Source organism: Pelobates fuscus, chromosome 2 (genome assembly GCF_036172605.1).
Source record: "Pelobates fuscus isolate aPelFus1 chromosome 2, aPelFus1.pri, whole genome shotgun sequence".
NCBI classification, from domain to species: Eukaryota; Metazoa; Chordata; class Amphibia; order Anura; family Pelobatidae; genus Pelobates; species Pelobates fuscus.
In genome coordinates, this window is record NC_086318.1 from 421,060,911 (window position 1) to 421,075,268 (window position 14,358).

Consider the following 14,358-nt stretch of genomic DNA (forward strand, 5'->3'; position numbering starts at 1 on the left):
AGAATTGGGCAGCCCTCGAAGAGTTGGAAGGCCAGTGGTTTGTGTTGTGTTTGCGTATTAGTACATGTATGTGTAATCACAGGTCATGGTGGCGGAGAGGTTTGACTGTGAGGGTAGCTTATCAGGTGAACCTGTTATAAAAAATCCAAAATGTGTCATACCAATTATTTATTGCTGTTACATTTAAATTAGGTTACAAAATCACCAACTGTTTGCAATTGATGAGTTCAAACACACTCAAACAAAGAACAGGGTTACTAACGGTTTCTTTCTTTTTTTTTTTTTTTTTTTTAATTGTAAAAATCTCTCAACTCATCATGGGCCTTATTAATTACATTGTGAAGTAAAATCATGCAAAAAAAAATCATGCAAGTGAGATTTACTCAGAAAATAGTATATCTATCTTGTAGGCATTTCTGTGATATCTTGTGCCGTGCTTTTTACTCGAAAACTGTTACCATGATTTCTTGCCCAAGTTCTTGAAGAACATAATGAGCAAACCTTGAGTTTTGATTCCAAGTACACTGTCATTGGCTCTTTTTAGTTGTAAAAAGTGAGCATCATATGAGTAAACACTCCACACAATCTTCTACAGATCAAAGCTTTAGTAAAACGTGAGGAATGAGACCCTATCGCTGAGCAGAGGCCTAAAGGTGACCTCCCAATTCAAAAGGTGACTGCTGTGTAGAACACAAAGTCCATCGGGATTCGCTGTGGCCATTGTCCTCCTTACTTTGAGCCTTTGTGCCTGTAAGCAGGTCTTTACTAGCTGGTCTTCCATCACTCCCTATTCTGTCATCCTTGATTTCTTTCACACACTTCTTGGTGCGCAAGCGAATGTCCCTCCATTAAATCTTGAATTCGTTCTCAGTTCTGCGTGTTGACTGGGCATTCACCTAGTGCTGTATTGTCTGCCATCTGCAACTTACAGTTGTTACCTACCTGTAGGTCCAGTTACAGTGTGAGTTACCTACCTGTACATCCAGTTACAGTGTAAGTTAGCTACCTATTCAGATCATTTGTTAAGAAAACGCAGACAGTTAATAAAACTAAGGACTGGACGACACAGAGTATTAATACATGTGTGAAGCACAACACGTAGTATTAACACGTGTGAAGCGCTATTGAAGAATCTGGGTAAACAGAGCTGTGACAGTGTTGGATTTGATTATTTTAGCCGGTACCACTGGGATATTGTTTAAGTAGAACTCTTACAACACATTACAAAGGATTTGGCTTCCACAAAACAATTAGCAGGATTTCACGCTAAGATAGCTAAACTTTTATTTACATTGAACCTAATACAAACCCTGTAACAAGACAGGCTTAAAATAACAGACAATGGGACTCCTGATGCATCATACGACACTTTAGTAGCATTTAGTGTAGTGAGGAAAAAGGAGAAGGTGGCACCCTCAAAAAGGGGGTATGACTAACAGATATTAATTTACTGCCTGATGCTACTCTAGGCTGATTGGCTATCTGATACCCCTTTTACTGGTGGTAGCTAATCCTATAAGGCAAGCTTACATTCATACAGCAAGTATTTTAGTAGAGACTGACCGCACCCCATTATATCAACATAAATGAGAAAACCCAAAGAAACGCACTAAGTTAATGAGACTAAGTGGGGTTTCATATCACACATGCACCCTTGAATTTAAAAGTCCATGATAAAGATAGATTGTTCAACCACAGACACTATACTTTGGCGACATCTTGAGTCCAAAGTAGACCTTTTAGAGTCCAATTTAGCCTTTTGGGCTTGGAGATGTGTAACTTGGAGTCTCTGTCTAAAGTGGTCTAGAAAGAGAAGCCCCCTGACAGAGAACCTGGGACAGAAATACAGCCGAGACAACAAATGCTTCCCAGCTGGTGTGCACAGATACACTAATCATATTAGCATCTCGTCAGCAATGTCTACTGACTGGACAGGCAAGTGATGATATCATCACAGAAAAACTCTACTTGGAAAACAGTAAGCAGGAGCCTCTATCATTGTAGATATGAGAGATTTGTTAGATGGCCATGAACACAGGGACGTGAAAGGCATGACTGTGGCATCACGAAGGCATAAAATCCATTTAAATGTTTTCTAATGGTTTGACTTCTTACCTGTGGTCAGTCGGACATTGCTCCCCACCTCGACTGCTTTCTGCTTTCAGCTAAAAAGCACAATCTCTATAAGACAAGAGGGTGTTTTTTTTCTAAACTCCCACACACTTTTTTACCCTTAACAATAGCAGTACCCAAAAGACCTCAGGTAAGGAAGGAGTTATACCATCCAAATACGGTTTGACTACATGCAATGGAGGGGAGCCAGGGTACTCCTGGCATCATAAAGACTAAAGCAAGCTGTAGTGGTTATGGTGCTCTTACAGTTCCATTAACAAAGAGGGATTTTTATAAAAGGTGTTCTCTTGGCTTTTTATGTGAATTGTGAACTGTAGCCACCTTGGATCAGATCATAATTAACTATAAGGTCATCCTAGATGGCTGCCTAGGGTCCAGGGGTTAGATAGGGACCCAGGAACCATGAATTTGATTGACCTCATTCACCATCCCTATGTGAAGAATGACAAGGCAAAAGCCAGAAACTGCCTGGGACCCTCTGGGATCGTATTTCTCCTCTGCCTGGGATAAATGGCTGTGCTGAACAATGCCTTAAATTAATCTATTATGGCATTCCCAACTCTCAGCAAATCTCCCAATTAGTGAAAAAAAAAAATCAGTGTCTAGCTGGTATTAAAGTGATTCATCTGTCGTACAACTCCCATGATGCTATGCTAGCTGAGGATCTACCATTTGCCCATACTTGCAGGGTTGCATATGTAAGCAGTGTTTATGCATTTGAATGTAAGCATGTGTTTGTAAAGAGTATACGTGTGCATGTAGGGGTGTACTTGTATGCACTGTTGCCCTTTGAAAGTACTGGTGTGTAGTGTTTGAATGTAGGGGTGTTTGTATATAATTTTAGTGTTTTAATACAGGGACGTGTTTGTATCTAATGTTTGCGTTTCATTGCAGGGGTGTGTTTGGAGGTAATGTCTTTTAAATGTGAATGTACATTTGTGTGTAGTATTGGTGTCTGAGTGAATGGGGTGTGTTTGTATATCATTTTGGAGTTTGAATGCATGGGTGTTTTTGTATGTAATATTTGTATTAGATTGCAGCTGTGTGTTTGCATGTTGTGTTGGTGTTTGATTGGTGGCATGTATGCATATACACTGCCACATACATACGTACTTACACAGAGATACATTCACATTAACGCAATGACACATACACACACATAGATACACATACTGACACATGCACACAGAAACACACACTGACATATATACAGACAGGTGCACAACCTGACATACAGATGCACACACACTGACACATGCACATACCCTAACACACAGATACACATATCCTAACACATACATACATACATACACACAAACAATCTTACATACATAGACACATAAATGTCATCATTTTTATATTTGCAGCCACCTTCCTGGGTTGCTTGCTTCCTGCTGCTGCTGCTGGCTGAGTTTAATGGGAGTGTGGGGTCTGGCTGCTCTCTCTTCTTGCTCCTCTGCCCTCATGCTATCTGTGCTGCTGCCTTCTCCCCCACGCGTGGTGCACTTAGTAAAAAGCTGTGAGAAAGTGATCATCTGTCACTTCCTCGCAGGTGGTCGATATTATAGGAGTCTGGTCACGCTCTTAAAGTACAATGTATACCTTTACCCATAATCCTGCTCCTAATCTAATCATTAGTCCAACGACAAACCCTACCCACAATCCAACCCTAATCCAACCAATTAGTGTACACATAATCCTAATACTCCTAATACTGCCCCTAATCCACTTTGAGTGCTTCACGTAGCTCATCACCTGTCAGTCTGGGGCCACTAATTGTGACAGAGGGGACCCTCAGGGATCTGGTGTTACCTGGGGCTCCTTAGTACTGTAAAATAAATTTACAATGGATAAATCATTCAAGAGATAACCAGAGGCTCCTAATTAGATGTGAGATCTCTCCAGCCAAAAAGCTGTAATTTCCCTAATATTCCTAAAATAAAACATTCCAGCCGTAGGCTGCGGGGACAGTGCGACCTATCGCAGTGTAAGTGCCTCCCACCCCGACCTTCTCCTAAATGTTCTCCTGTGCGGAGCTCTGTGTGAGGGGAAGAGGTGGGCCTGGGGGATGGGAATTGACATCACTTCCTACTTGCTCTCTCCTCTCCTGGCCCATGAGCTCTATAGAGATAATAAGCAGCACTCAGCAGGTATGTATGCTTCTGGTAAATATTATCTTTACCTTCACACAGACAGCCACTAGAGACACCTCCGCTACAATGCCATGTTTAGCTAAATGAAGCATTGAAAGTGCACATCAGGTCCCCAATGCTCCTGTATGAGGAAGATTAGATTGGAGCAGCATTGCCCCATCAGTGACATTGTGTGAGGTTTTAAGGCAAGCAGTGCAGAGGGAGTCGGTGCTTGATAACTGTAAGTACCCCCTCCTTTTTTTTTTTTTTGTAAATTTGTTTTTATTGAAGTTTTAACAACAAGTGTTTGTTATATATTTTCATATTATGAACCGTGTGGAACTCGCAGGTCCCGTGTTAAACATGCATTCAATATTATTAGGCAATTGTGTGAAGGAATCGTTTTGGCACGCAGGCCAGGAGCAGTTGAGGACTCGCAGGTCCTTTCTCTTATACACGTATCCTCCCATTGTCTGAATTCTTCAGTATATGTGTTCAGTTCAATGAGAAATAACATGAATAAACATTTCTAGGAACGTGTTGGTCTAGCTGTCGGGTATGGGTAGAGCGGGTGGTGTTAGTTCCTAGTGTGTGTTGGATTGTCCGGCCCGTCCCGGTTGAGCAGGTCTTCCCTCCGCCCCTCCTGTGTCTCGTGTCGTAGCCTCATGCAATTTGTATGGCTACGTAGGATTTATCATTCATCCTTACCAGTGGTTTGCCATTTATGTTGTATCTAGAAGTGGTGTGGTCACAGTGTCGGTTACCATTAGGGTGCGCTTTGCGTAGTGCAGTGTGATTGTGTGTGGAGTGTCCATATTCCCTGGCGCTCGTGTATGTCTACCGTTCTATACTCCCCATGTTCCCTACAACAGTTGGGTAGGAGTTGTAAGCAGTCGTCGGTTCGGGGAGTTCTTCTGGTAGTCGGGTAGTGGCTGTTGTCCGGGTATCCTAGTGAGCTTAGGGTTAGTCAGCTGCTTGGTCTGAGGAGTGAATAATCGGGGCTGATGGTCTCAAGTGTGTGTTCGCTTACCAGGAGTGGTTAGTGACTTGTCGGTGCTATGTATGATGGTCTGTTGTTGGCAGTTATGTCGCTATTGCATTGCCAATTGCTTGCGCGGTAGGTGGTCAGGAATTTACGTGTTATAGGAGGGTTGGTGTGGTTGTGTTCCTAGGTTGTGGTTTGTGTTTTGGGATTATTTGCCGTTTGTTCATTTCCGTTTGGGGGATCGCTTATAGTGTTAGTTCGTGTTGTTAGGGTTCTGAGCAGTATTGACTGAGGATCATTGTACTCTTGTAGAGTAGTGAGATTGAACATTCTTTGGGAGGTTGCCATTTTAGGTAAGATTTTGTGGGATGTGTAGTTGGTGTGTGAGTGTTTCGTCAATGTTCTAGGCGTGGTGTCTTCGTATTATGTTTGTGTTGTTTATCGGGTTTCCGGGTTGATATGTTGGTCTGGTTAAGCGGTGTGAGATCCCGCATGGTAGTTGTGTGTGTCTATGTAGTATGTCATCTTCAGGTGACGATAAGATCAGTTTTGTTAGACGTGTCGTGTGGTGTGATGGGTCAGATGGGTAGTTTTGTTTGAGAGTTATATTTATGTGTGTCAGTTGTGTTATTGATTTGGGTGATTGTTTGGGTGAGGTTCCCGTCTGTCCATGTTGGTCTTGGGTGTGGGGTCTGCGTAGGATCATTGTGCAGGGCGGTCGTGATGGGTGCATGTTTGGGTGTTCCATTGGTTGTTCTCTAGTGCGTCGTGCTGTGTTTCAATCGTTTTATGAGTCTTAGTATGTGTTAGTGGTACCTCTCGTGTGGATGCTAATTTGCAAGTTAGTGTGGTCGTAGTGCGGTGATGTAATTGTGGGGTGTGGGTGGGGGATGTGGTTGCGTGTGGTGGGTGTCGGTTGTCTTGTATGTGTTTGTGTGTGGTGTGATATGCAAGGGAGCTGTGTGGGTGCAGGACATGTTTGGGGTTGTGGGTGTTGTGTCGTTCTCTCAGCTCCCCCCCCCCCCCGTCGGTCCCGTCCCCACGGCCTCTCCTCGCTGTGTATATAATCCATGGTTGCCATTTGTCTACGTGTTTGGTGAGAGTGTCCGTCAGAGTTGCATGTATCTCTTCCGCCGCTCGAATTTCTTCCACTTTGGCGAGCCATTGTTCCGTAGTGGGGATTTGAGTCCGTTTCCAGAGGGTGGGTATGAGTGCTTTGGCGGCGTCTAGGAGATGTCGGAGGATTGATCTTTTATATCTTGAAATTGGCTCGTGTGTGTGGTGTAGGAGTATGTTTTCAATGGATAGTTGTGTCGTGGGTCCCAGGATGTCTTGGATACGGGTCGTGATTTGGGTCCAGTACGGTTCGATTTTGGTGCACTCCCACCAGATGTGTTTGACTGTTCCCTCCTCCAGGCCACATCTCCAGCAAGTCGCCGGGGTGGCGGGGAATATTTTGTGTAGGAGGTCGGGTGTTCAGTACCAGAACGTCAGTAGTTTGTAGTTTATTTCTTGGTAGGACGTGCTGGAGGAGGATTTGTGGTGGAGTATGAGGATTTTGTCCCATTGTGCGTCTGTGAACGTCCTGTCCAGGAGACGCTCCCATCGTCTTTTATAGGGTATGACCGTGGTCCGTGATCCTGTGATTAGTTGTTGGTAGATAGTGGAGGTAGGTTTCAGTACGGTCGATTTTCGGTCGCAAAGTTCCTCGAACCATGTAAGGGTTCTATGTGCCGCAGTTTTATCCGGTAGTGTATAGTAGTAGTGTGCTAACTGTGTGTATCTGTATTTGTGCATGGGGGTTGGCGTGTCTTCCATCAGGTGTTCCAGAGGCTTCAGTCCGGTGTTGGTTAGGGTCCTGTGGAGGGGGATGAAATCTCCTTCCCCTAGGAAAGTCCAGGCGCTGGTGGGTAGTCCCCCCCCTAATTGTTGGTTATATGCCAGGGTGGTCATTGGGCTTGGTGTGGGAGAGGTCGTCGTTGTTCTCCGTATTACTGACCACGTCTGCAGAGTTTGGTTCGTGGGGGAGAGTATGTTCGGTTCCCCCTGCGTTATTCTTTTCGTATTCCAGACTGAGGCGAAGATGGAAGGATTGTCAGGCGTGGTTCTATCTAGGGTTACCCATTGTTTGTGTTGGGGATTGGTGTGCCATTCCAGGATTTTCTGTAGGGCTGTCGCTTGCTGATATTTCCGTACGTCTGGGAGTGCTAATCCTCCGTTTCGTCTGGGTTGGCAGAGGAGGTCATATCGCAGGCGCGGGCTTCGTCCTTTCCATATGTATGTTAAGAATGCAGTCTTCAGGGTAGCGAAGAATGTTGTTGGTATTGATATGGGGATTGTGTGGAAGAGGTACAGCATTCTGGGCAATGCGTTCGTTTTAAGAACCGCTATACGGCCTAGCCACGAGATGTGCGGGAAATTCCAAGTCCGCAGGTCTTGTTGAATGCGGGCGAGGAGGGGGGCGAAGTTAGTTTGGTACAGGGAATTCGGTTCCGTCGTCACCCAGATCCCTAGGTATTTCATTTTGGATTGACACCATCGAAATGGAAAGCTCGAGGCGATGGTTCTATGGTTTCCCGTTGGGTCAGTTATATTCAGGAGTTCGCATTTGCTGAGGTTGAGCTTGAGGCCCGAGAGGCGTCCATAGTCTTCGAGTTCTTTCATTAGGCAGGGGAGGGTTATTCTAGGTTGTGTTATTGTCAGGGTACCTGTAGCCTCTACCTCTGATAAGAGGAGAGACTTAGACGTTTTCCCGTTCAGAAGGGCTGTTTCCTCCGTTCCTCGCGGTTCCTCCGGTCGGTTACACGCCGGCCGCGAGGGATCCACGCCCTTTTATGACGTGACGCTCAGTAGCCGACGTCATGACGCCAAGCCTGCTCGACCTGTCACTCAAACCCTGAACACGAACCAGGACTCGTCGGGGGTGTGATTACCTCCTAGAACCGGGGTATTTAATAGAGCTTCCCGCATTTGCTCATTGCCCTGTCGTGGTTCTAGCCAGTCTAGTCACTCAGTGCTCTTGTATGTCTATTGTCTCTTTGGTTCTGATCCGGCTTGTTTGTATTACTCTGCTTATCTCTGTTATCCTTTGACCCGGCTTGTCTCTCGCTTACCTGTCTTCTCGTTCCCTCGACCTCGGCTTGTCTCTGACCATTCTCTACTTACTCCTTACGTTAAGTCCGGCCATTCTAAGGTCCGGTATACGTACCTACTACACTTTGTACTCTGCGTGTTGGATCCCTGTCCAGATCCTGACAGTTATGAAGAACAACAAGTCGTCCGCGTATGCGGCAACCTTGTGTGTGGTGTTTTTCCATGTATATCCCTGGATGTTGTTATTCCGTCTTATTGCTTCCAGTAGGGGTTCGAGCGTGAGCGCGAATAGAAGTGGGGATAGGGGACATCCCTGTCTTGTGCCATTACGGATCGGGAAGGGTTCTGTAAGGGCTCCGTTTACTCGCACTGTCGCAGTTGGTTCGCTGTATATTGCCTCAATCCACTTTAGTATGGCATCGGTGAATCCCAGCAGGCGTAGTATCATTGTCATAAACGTCTAGTTCACGCGGTTGAACGCCTTTTCGGCGTCCGTGGACAGCAGGAGGAGTGGTGTGTTGTTTCTCCTGGCGAGATGTTGGATGGCGAAGACTCTAAGGGTGCTGGTACGGGCCTCTCGTCCCAGTATAAATCCTGTTTGGTCAGGGTGTATCAGTGCTGGCATTAGTATGCCTATCCTGGTAGCCAGAATTTTGGTAAATAATTTTGTGTCAATGTTTAATAGGGAGATCGGCCTGTAACTGCTGCAGATCTCCGGGTCTTTTCCTGGTTTTGGGATTACGGTTATCGTAGCTGTCAATGATTTGGTGTGGAACCCGTTTCCGTCCGTGATGGCGTTGAGGGCTTTAGTGAGCTTGGGGAGTAGGATGTCCTGGAGGCGTTTGTAGTAGTCTAGGGTCAGTCCGTCTGGGCCTGGTGCGCGGCCGGTTTAGGTATTTTTGATGGCTGCTCTTAATTCGCCCTCGGTTATCGGTAGGTTGAGTGTTTCAGCGTCTGCTGCGGATATTGTCTTGGGGAGGTGTTCCTGTATGAAGTGTGACATGTGGTCTCTTTTAGAGTGTTCTTGTGCTTCCGTGCCTATTTCGTGTGTGTTGTATAAAGAGGTGTAGTATGTGAGGAATTCCTTTGCGATCTTCTCTGGGTGTTGAGTGGTCGTGTCTCCTTGCGTTTTCAGTCTGTGTACTTGTGCGGGTTGTTGTTGCCCTCTGAGCATGTGTGCAAGTAGTCTCCCTCCCTTGTTCGCATGTAGGTAGAAGAATCCCTTCGTCCGTCGTAGTTGGCGAGTGTGTCTCTGGAGTAGTAGGGTGTGTAATTGCCTTCTGTTGTCCAGAAGTTCTTTGTACGTGTCTTCCATTTGGCTGCGTTTGTGTTGAGTTTCTAGTGTGTTGATTCGGTCTATGAGCTCGGACATGAGTCTGCCTGTTTCTTTTTTACGTTGCGAAGCAAGTTGTATAAGTTTGCCGCGTATCACACTCTTATGTGCTTCCCAGATAGTCATGTCTGAGACATCGCCCGTCTCATTTTCAGTGAAGTAATTTGTTAGAGTCTGGGTGATTTGCATCTTCAGTGGTATGTCAGTCAGTAGTGTGTCGTTTAGTCTCCAGGTCTGTTTTGAGGGTCTTGTGAACGGGGAGTCGATCTCTATGGAGACTTTGCTATGGTCCGACCACGTCGCTGCATGTATGGTAGCGTTCTGGAGTCTCATTAGGGCTTCCTGTTGTAGAAACAAGAAGTCTATCCTGGAGTACCTCTTGTGTACGATCGAATAATGGGTGTAGTCCTTATCTGATGGGTGCATCGTTCTCCAGCAGTCGATCAGTCTTAGTGCCTGTAGAGAGTGGCGGATGTTCTTTATGTCCCTTTGCGGGATGCTGCTGTGTCCTGTGGAGGAGTCCATGTTCGGGTCCAGGGGTACATTGAAGTCTCCTCCCGTTATCAGTGTGCCTTCTGTAAAATCCGCTAGTTTCTGCAGTGTGGTTTTTAGGAAGCGTGACTGGTTGTTGTTAGGGACGTAGATTGTTGCTAGTGTGTATCTGCGGTTCGATATCTCTCCTTTGACAAACACGTATCTACCGTTCTCATCTATGAGTGTGTCAAGTTCCTTAAATTTCAGCGTGGCTGCCAGCAGGATCGCGACGCCCGCTTTTTTGGCATCGGGATGGTTGCTACAGTAGCAAGTGGGATAGTATTTGTTTCGTAGTGTGGGGGCCGAGCCTTCCCGGAAATGTGTTTCCTGTAAAAGGGCTATAGCCGTTGTCATGCCTTAACTATGGTATCCTCTTACTTCCTGGTTCCACGGAGCCTAGCCACACCCCTTTATGACACGGTCTCCTTATTTAATCCGACCGCACCAGCTGATCGACGCTGGATTATTGAACTACGTTCCGTACTCACGAACCGGCTACAACTTCGTTGTGAAAGCCTTCTGTTACCGGACCGGACTGGAAGACACTTCAAGTTCCCTTCACCTCTCCTCATCCACGACTAAAGCTGAACTCTCTTCACTTATGATAACCGCCTCTGAGGAGATCTCGGGAACCAGTGTTCTATGTGCCGGAAGCTAAGTAAAACCTCTGTGATAAGCGTTACATCTCAAAGCCGTTATTTCCTGTCTCCAAAGTCCTTCTATAAAACAACACAGTTACAGCTATCTTCAACTCATTCACTATACAAGTTAGCTGCATCTGTCTTGCTTCAGTTAAATGCTATGGAACAGCTATTGTAACTTCTTATCACCTAATTCGTTAATACTACTAAGAGACTCTTTCTGATTCAGTGTCTGCTAATTACTACCGTTTACTACTTAAAGCTACAGTGCCTGTAATTGTGGACTTCAGTTATCGTTTACTACTTAAAGCTACAGTGCCTGTAATTGTGGACTTCAGTTATCGTTTACTACTTAAAGCTACAGTGCCTGTAATTGTGGACTTCAGTTATCGTTTACTACTTAAAGCTACAGTGCCTGTAATTGTGGACTTCAGTTATTGTTTACTACTTAAAGCTACAGTGCCTGTAATTGTGGACTTCAGTTATCGTTTACTACTTAAAGCTACAGTGCCTGTAATTGTGGACTTCAGTTATTGTTTACTAATTAAAGCTACAGTACCTGTAAATTGGACTTAACGTCACAATATCTTCTACTTTTTATAATAAATATTCAAACTATAAGAAATCTGCAGTTGTGTTCCTTCATAACAAATGTTTAAACGTGACAGAATAATCCAGCCATTGTAATGGATCCAGCAGATTTCGATTCTACGATAACTACGCTGAATCAACGAGTCAATACACTAGCCCATGGTTTGCAAGACCTTCAAGTTACTAATGAAAGAATTCTCACTTATGTCAAAGACTTACAGACACATCCTCCTCATACTGTTCTGCACTCACTTAGCGATCCTGCTGTATGTAACCCTGAAAAATTCTATGGTGATCGTTCCAAATATAAGGAGTTTTTTTATTCCTGAAAATTATTGATTGCTTTAAAACCTAGATCTTATCCCACAGAAAGATCTAAGGTTTATTCAGTTATCTCATTTCTGAGAGGTGAACCTATGTCCTGGGCCCATTCCTTTTTGGACAATGATGACCCCATCTTAGATTCACTGGAGGAATTCCTTAAAGCCATGTCTCTTCTCTATGAAGATCCATACAAACAAAATACTGCTGAATTAACAATTAGAACCTTGCTACAAAACCATAGACCCGTTGAAGATTATATTGCTGAATTTAAAAGATGGGCAGCAGAAACGCAATGGAATGACATCGCATTGCGCAACCAGTTTCGAATCGGCTTATCTGAAGCTGTAAAAGATGAACTATCCAGAATAGAACTCCCTACTACTTTGAATGCTCTGATTCATCTATCGATCAGCATTGACAGAAGGCTTAGAGAAAGAAAGGCCGAAAAGGCTCTCTCAACTTCAACTGGGAAAAAATCATTTCATCCTCCAAAGCCTCCTGACAACCCATCCGAACCAATCGAACCTATGGAAATAGGGATAATAAGAAGTCCCCTCACTCCTGAAGAGAAAAATCAAAGACGTATATTAAACCTCTGCATGTATTGTGCCTCTCAAGTTCATTTAGTCTCTGATTGTCCTTTATTGAAACGGATAAAAGGCAGTAGGCAGTCTCATGCCTCTTCCATCCTAAGTGTACTTCCCTCTACAGCAAATACTCAAATGTCCCCTATCGTTCTTGTATTACAGTGGGACAATAAAAGAATTATAACCAAGGCTGTTATCGATTCCGGTGCAAATGGAGTATTCATCGACTCAGCCTTTGTAACAAAGAATAAAATTCCTTGTGTTCGTAAAAGAACTTCTGTGCCTGTTAAAGTGATTGACGGGTCCCTCATTTCATCGGGACCAATACTTCATGAAACCATCCCTCTAAAAGTAACCATCAATCATACTCATACTGAAAGTCTTATATTTGATGTTATCTCATCACCATTTTTTCCTATTATATTAGGGATCAACTGGTTAAGGAACCACAACCCTCAAATCTCATGGTTTCCCTTCTCTCTTGCCTTTAATTCCGATTATTGCAAGAAAACATGCTTGCAACGTATTCCAATTCTTCAGTCTACTAAAGAACCAGCTAAAACCTCATGTTGTTCTGACACCGAACTGGAGTTTCCTCCTCCTACAGTCATTGGAATCTTATCTTCTCTTATTGACGACATTAAAGATCTCAGTGAAGATGCTCTGGAACTTCCTAAATCAATTAAATTATCCAAGAAAAACGGTCTCTACTATTTTAAAGACCGGATTTATGTACCTCCCTCTTTCAGAATGAAAGTACTTGAATTTATTCATGATTCTCCTCTGGCAGGTCATCCAGGTATAAAAAAGACCCTTGAATTGTCTAAGAGATACTATTGGTGGCCTCGTCAAGACCAAACTATTGAATCTTATGTCAAATCTTGTTCTATATGCCAAAGATCCAAACATGTCCATCATCAACCATTCGGTCAATTATTGAATTTACCGATTCCTGAACGGCCTTGGCAATCCATTTCTATGGACTTCTTGGTGGAACAACCTCCTCCCTCTTATGAAATCGGTGATCTTGTCTGGATTTCCTCAAAGAACATCTCTACAAACCGTCCATCAAAGAAGTTAAGTTCCCTTTTTCTTGGTCCTTTTCCGATAATATCGGTTATCAACCGTAATGTTGTTAAATTGAAGCTTCCACCTACTTTGAAACAACATCCTGTTTTTCATGTGTCCTTGCTAAAACCTCATCATCCTGACCCTTTCCATAGAAATGTCACTTCTTCTCCTGATCCCATATTGGTCCAGGGTGAAGAAGAATACGAAATTCAAAGTATACTGGATTCAAGGATTCATCGTGGCTCTTTACAATACCTCATCAGATGGAAAGGATATGGAATTGATGAAGATACATGGGAAAACTCCTCTGTCGTTCATGCTGACAAATTGATTTCCAAATTTCACAAGCGTTACCCTTCTAAACCAAGTCAATAGCACCCAGAGGTTGCTCATTAAGGAGAGGGTACTGTCATGCCTTAACTATGGTATCCTCTTACTTCCTGGTTCCACGGAGCCTAGCCACACCCCTTTATGACACGGTCTCCTTATTTAATCCGACCGCACCAGCTGATCGACGCTGGATTATTGAACTACGTTCCGTACTCACGAACCGGCTACAACTTCGTTGTGAAAGCCTTCTGTTACCGGACCGGACTGGAAGACACTTCAAGTTCCCTTCACCTCTCCTCATCCACGACTAAAGCTGAACTCTCTTCACTTATGATAACCGCCTCTGAGGAGATCTCGGGAACCAGTGTTCTATGTGCCGGAAGCTAAGTAAAACCTCTGTGATAAGCGTTACATCTCAAAGCCGTTATTTCCTGTCTCCAAAGTCCTTCTATAAAACAACACAGTTACAGCTATCTTCAACTCATTCACTATACAAGTTAGCTGCATCTGTCTTGCTTCAGTTAAATGCTATGGAACAGCTATTTGTATGGCTACGTAGGATTTATCATTCATCCTTACCAGTGGTTTGCCATTTATGTTGTAT